Source organism: Monopterus albus, unplaced genomic scaffold (genome assembly GCF_001952655.1).
Source record: "Monopterus albus unplaced genomic scaffold, M_albus_1.0 scaffold186.1, whole genome shotgun sequence".
NCBI classification, from domain to species: Eukaryota; Metazoa; Chordata; class Actinopteri; order Synbranchiformes; family Synbranchidae; genus Monopterus; species Monopterus albus.
The window spans coordinates 2,090,009-2,095,918 of NW_018128066.1; the positions used below are offsets into that span (position 1 = coordinate 2,090,009).

A 5,910-nucleotide genomic window follows, 5' to 3' on the forward strand; every position below is an offset into this window, starting at 1 on the left:
TGTAATTATGTACGAATGTTAACAATCGGTAATATTTTTTAGTATATCACTAACTTGGTGTAGAAGAGAATTATCTATGTAGAGATACTGCTTGCAAACCAATGATGGTAAGATGATGTCATGGGGTAGGACTGGATAAGTCTGACTTCTTCCTACTCCATTCAAACATGTACTAGGTATAAGCAAATTGATATTGGATTAGCATTTGTTGGATATGTGTGAAATTATGTGTGTTGACATATTGACTGTCGTTACATGTTTGAAAGAATAAATCAAATCAAATCAACATTTGTTTTGGTCACTGCTGGAATGATGTGAACATAAAATCCAATTCCTGGGATTTTGACTGGTTGAGGGAGGCATACAACCACCAAGCAGTAATTCTAGTTTGTTCATGCTGCAGTGTATTACTGCTGCATTACTTCAAATTGTAAATTTTGTTGCAGTATTGACAAACAGCAGATACAGGATGAATGCATATCAGATGCCATGATGACTGTTTTCTGGTTTGCTCTTGAGTATTCCCAGTGTCTTTAGTCTCTCATTTTGGCAGTAGTGATCTATGTGGAGAGAAGATGTGGCCACAACAGAGCAGCCTCTCCTTCTAGCATCTGTGTTTTGTTAATGAGCATGTGGAGAGCTGCTGCTTTAATATTTAATTATCTTGTTAGAAGTTTGCTAAACAACGCCTAACTATTTCTCTGTCATATTGCATTATTCAGTGGCGTTTCTTCAAATGCAAGTGTACATTTGCACATTAAGCTCTTTAGAAAAGGCCACCACTTTGAGACTGGGAAATGAAAGCTGGAGAAATACTAAGCAGAACATAACACAAATACACTGCTGTGTAGAGACCAGGCTCCATTCAATTACCAAGTCAAAACAGATGACCCAGCAGTCACCACAGCAATCACCAGTGAATTGTCAAGAAGCAGAGAACAGAGCGGGGATGGTGGGGAGAGAAGAAAAGAGTGTCAAAAAAAAACAAAAAACTTGGGGTGTGTCTTCCGAGAAACAAAAGCTGCAGTGCACTGGGCTAGGACACTGAGTCAGAGTCAAGATTTTAATCTAAAATGTAATATGTGCAAATCTCCAAATTAAATGACAATTCAAGAGTGAGAAAATAGTAACTGGTGTTGAGTTTTTAAGATTTGTACTTGAGAGATGTCCTTAGCTGACTGACTAGACTGCCAGTCTATCCCTGGGCTAACATAAACATACAAAAGTAATCACACACATGACCCCTAAAGTCCGACTGCAATCACAGTCATTCATTTTTTGCTCATCAAAAGTCATGCTAGAAAACTTTTGAATTATTATTTTGACGGTGTCAGTCAGCCAGGTTTGGATGAAATTGGAATTTTGTACAGACATTCTTGGTCCAGAGTGAATGGATCCTATCAAGTTTGGATATCTGCTGACTTTACCTCCAGCACCACCACATTGAGTGGCTGGGATTTGAGTTAAATGTTTGTTAGATGAGTTGCCATTAAAATGTATTCTGAGATTCATGCTTGCCACAATGACTTTTTGTGATAGGGTCAACATTTATATTTGTCCAACACTGGTTTATGACCAAATACCTGCAAAACTAATCACATTCCCATCAGCCTCAACTGACACGTTTAGGGATAAATTAACATGCTAAATTAAGAACTGTAAGCATGTAAGCTTTATCACTGTGAGCACATTAGCATGCTGATGTTAGCATTTAGTCCATCCTAACACTCACTAGCATTGCTATAGAATTAGATTTGTTTTCATCTTAAATTTATTTAAGTATATCCGAAATGCTCCTTTTTTCTGTGACTGTACAAGCATGGGAGGTGGGAGAATGGCCATATTCTTCATAAATGAGATGTCCCTTGTGTTCATGTGTAGCCTCACTTTGGCACATCGCAGGGTGTGAAACAAGCCTGGCTCAAGGACTATACACCTGGAGACATAATCACGTGTTGATCAGCTACTGAAAGAAGAAAAAACAAGAGGGGATTTTGTTTGTTAATAATTGTGAAAAAGGCAGAAAGCAAGTTATTTTGAAGCAGGATGCAGACCAACTAAAGGCAGGTAGAGACTGGCAAATCACAGTAGATTTAGAGAACCAACTTGTAGTTCCTGATGAGATAGTCAGGCCTAACATCAGACCAGACCTTGTGTTGTAGTCAGAAGCACAGCGTACTGTGTATTTTGTCGAGCTTACAGTTCCCTGGGAGGATTCTGTAGATACAGCTTATGAGAGGAAGAAACTGAAATACACAGAATTAGCCATGGAAGCAGAGGAGCGTGGCTGAAAAGTTAAAGTCCACCCTGTGGAGGTCGGTTTTATGGGATTTGTAGCCAAGCCAGCTGTCTCTCTACTATGTGAGTTAGATCAGTTTAAAGGGCAGAGCCCAAGACATGTAATTAGGAATCTAGCTGACACTGCAGCAAGGTCCAGTGAATGGCTCTGGAGCAGAAGAAAGGTGTGAATGGGGTAAAAATAGGTAAGTGATTTATAAATTGCAACATATGTGAGGATTATGCATGTTAAGCTGAAGTAAACTAGCATAGGAGGACAGGCTCAACAAAAATGTTTGTTACATGTGGCAGGCTTGAGGCCTACTTCCTGGTGTTGGCATGAGCAAGCTAAAATGAGGACATAGTAGAAGTCTGACCAGTTTGTTGAAGTGAATACCAACACGGTGGTTTCTGATGCAACACAAAAGAAAGCAGACATTTGGCTAGTCATTGTTTGCAATGCAAACAATTGCACTGCAGTGATCTCCAACACTACAAATCCACAAATTTTGCAATCTATGTACTCTCCCCTTATATCTCAAGCACATGCTCACACATCCCACCAACTTTGAAGTCCTCCCTGAATCGGTAGCACCAATGAAGCTTCAAACACCATCAGTGATGTCACATTTTCTAAATGATACAAGCCTTGATACAAAGGTTCACTTTGTGCTGCCCGGAGTACTCAACACATGCTTTGAAGCCTTAGTGTTAAGGCTACCATCACTATTGTGTACATGTATGAAGAACTGTAAGTACACACTGCCATGTCAGTCTGGATGAGACATTTATTTTGTCATTTGTGGTATTTACTAGTTGATCATGTCAGTGTACTATATAAAGCTAATCTGTTCATGGTGTGGCTTGTTCATGTTGTTAAACTATCTGACAAGCTAAGGGGGTATTCCAGAAAGCTGTTTGTTCAAAGTGAAATGAGGGAAACCCTGGCTTTTCAGTTCCAGAAACCGTGATTTACTCTATGCAGCAGGAGTTGGGTGAGATGGTAGAAATTTTGAGCCAGGCTCAGAGCTGTTATAATGGTATTATGTCACTATATTGTGTTTTGACTTTTTTTAGGCGACAACGTAACCACATGTGGTCAGACTATCCAAGTGATGCCAATTTAGAATTTGTTCCGACATTTTCGGAGATGTGAGTGCTTGTTAGCTGACCAAGCTAGCTCTATTAGCAGGCAGCTACATCTCATTCAAAGTTCAGTAGTCTGTCAGTGAGGATACCGGTGTTCCAGCTACACTTTATAGATGCGTTTCCACTGTCAGAAGTTAATGAGCAGTACACCCTGTGGTTCTTACCCAAGCGCAAACCTCGAAGGCTGAGGAATGAAGCCAATGCTAAAGTGCAAAAACATGCAGTTCCTAAAATGGCCACTTGAGGCTAGCTCCAAAAGGGCGTCAAGTCCCATCCACTCCTGTGATATATTGCTCAACTTTACAGCAGAAATAAACATGTTTACAGCCTGGTACAAAAAATGGTTTTGGTCTCTATAGCTAATTTCCCCTCCCAAGATGGGAGGGGGTGAATTTTTTTATGACTCACTTTTTAAATTATGCAGACTAAAATTTACACATAATTAAGGGCGTGGCCACTTTGAGTGATAGGCAGGAGGGTCCCACCATAGGAGGCTTGCTGCTAACTGTTTAGAGAGCTCCACTCTCACTCTGCCTCTTTGCCCATTTTTGAATTTGACCTAGCAGCGCTACCAATATAGTGACGGCCATATCTGAGTTTCAAAACCACTCTTCAGACAACCGAGTGATGTCATGGTTGGTTTGTTCAGTTTTTATATACAGTCAGTGTTCTTATCGTCACCCAGCGTAGCCTCACAGGTTGACGTGAATAGTATTGCTTTCCTTTGCCACTGTATTTTTCCTGTCATTCTCTGTTTAGAGGGGGCACACATGCACACAGTTGGGCAAAGGGAAGGCACAGAACCTGAACTATCACTCCATACTGCAACAATCAGCCAGTAACTGAGATTGTATGGGCAGTTTAGAAACAGCTGTTGAACAAGTAGAACACAAACTTGCAGAAATGTGACGTTTTCACCTCTTTTCCCACAGTCTATTCACTGAATTCCTTGTTTAACCCCTAAACTAACAAGTGAATGTTTGTCATGTCTATTTTTTAAATAACTTTCAAACTGATAATCATATCATTGTTATTCCAAATGGCAGCAGTAGGTTTATATGGTCAAGCAATCATATTATGAGGGTCAAACTATCATGGGAATATTGCTTTTATGGCATTACAGGGAAATGGATTTGCCCCTTGGCAGAGGTTTGCACTCTTTACCTGCTGTCTATTTTGCACAAATAGGGACAGAAAGGCTAGCTTTTCAGTCTGACCGGTATGCGTTCAGATTTTCCAGGCCCTTTTTACTGACAAATGTGTTGCTGTTAACAGACAGTTAAAATTTGCAGGGCTACAAAGTCCTCACGTTACAGTTAAAATACAAACTATAACAAGCAGCATGTGTTGTGCCTTATACACCCAACTTTATAAGGTTCTTTGATGCATGATACTTTCATCAATCAAGTTATATATTTATTATTATAATTTATGACTTATTTATGACTTTCCATACTTTGCTTTAATATTTTAAGCACACTTTTTTTGTAAAAATGCAAGTCTGAGTGGTGAACAGAACAGGAATGGCACATAGCCTCATTGCCAGTCTGCGCTGTTGTCTTGGCAACTTTGACAGACTGGCTGTAATGTGTCTTATGTCAACCTCTTTGTTTCCGCAATAAGTAGCACTACAGTCCTCTGCTGCTGGCCTGTGCACATCTGCAGAAGTTGGAAAGAAAGTGCTTTCCTCAAGGGCCCCTGTGTGAGAGAGGACAGGATAACGGCCAGAACTTCCCAACCATAGTCTCAACCACGACAATGCAGAAATTATTGGAAATTAAATGATCATTTTGTAACCTTTTGTTCAAAAGACTGCTTTAGACACACACTCAATAATTTTGTCATTAAAAGTGCCCCAGAAATGTGCACATTTTCTCAAATGAGCTGCTACACAACGTCAACAATGAGTAGAGAGAGTATTTGGGTGTTATAACAAAATCAACAAATGTAGTAAGATTTTTATTTATTGTTGCATATGGCATAAAATAGCCACTAAACAGTTAGTAACACTGTAATATTCAGCAACCTTTGAGATCAAATGAAATTGGATTATGGGTAGCTCAGGGCTATGTGCAAAAATATGTGCACAGACAGTCATACTGTCAAAAAAGAGAAAGACAACAATATAGTAAAACTGAGCTCTGAATAATTTAAATCAAGTAGATTCTAAAACTGCAGTCACTCTGTACATCAAGTGTTATCATTAATGCTAACACAACCGCACACAATTAAAGCTACTTTTTTGGAACTTTCTTGCCAAGAGTTAGATGAGAAGACTGTGAAACCATTCTCATGTCAATGTGCTAAATATGGAGCTAGATCCAGCAGCCAGTTAGCTTAGCATATGGGCAGAAGCAGAGGAAACAGATACCCTAGGTATATTGTTTAAAATAAAACAATTACCATAAATACAGAATTTGCTATAAAAAAAAAAAAAAAAAAAAAAAAACCCCCCCCCCCCCCCCTTTGGGGGGGGTTTTTTTC

The 5,910-nt window shown here is 39.5% G+C and overlaps 1 protein-coding gene across 1 annotated transcript in view; it reads right to left on the minus strand.

Annotated features, from left to right (window-relative positions):
- LOC109969949 (solute carrier organic anion transporter family member 3A1-like) overlaps nt 1-5,910 on the minus strand; it is a 21,637-nt gene that overhangs the window by 12,425 nt on the left and 3,302 nt on the right. The gene's annotated exons all lie outside the window — the stretch shown is intronic.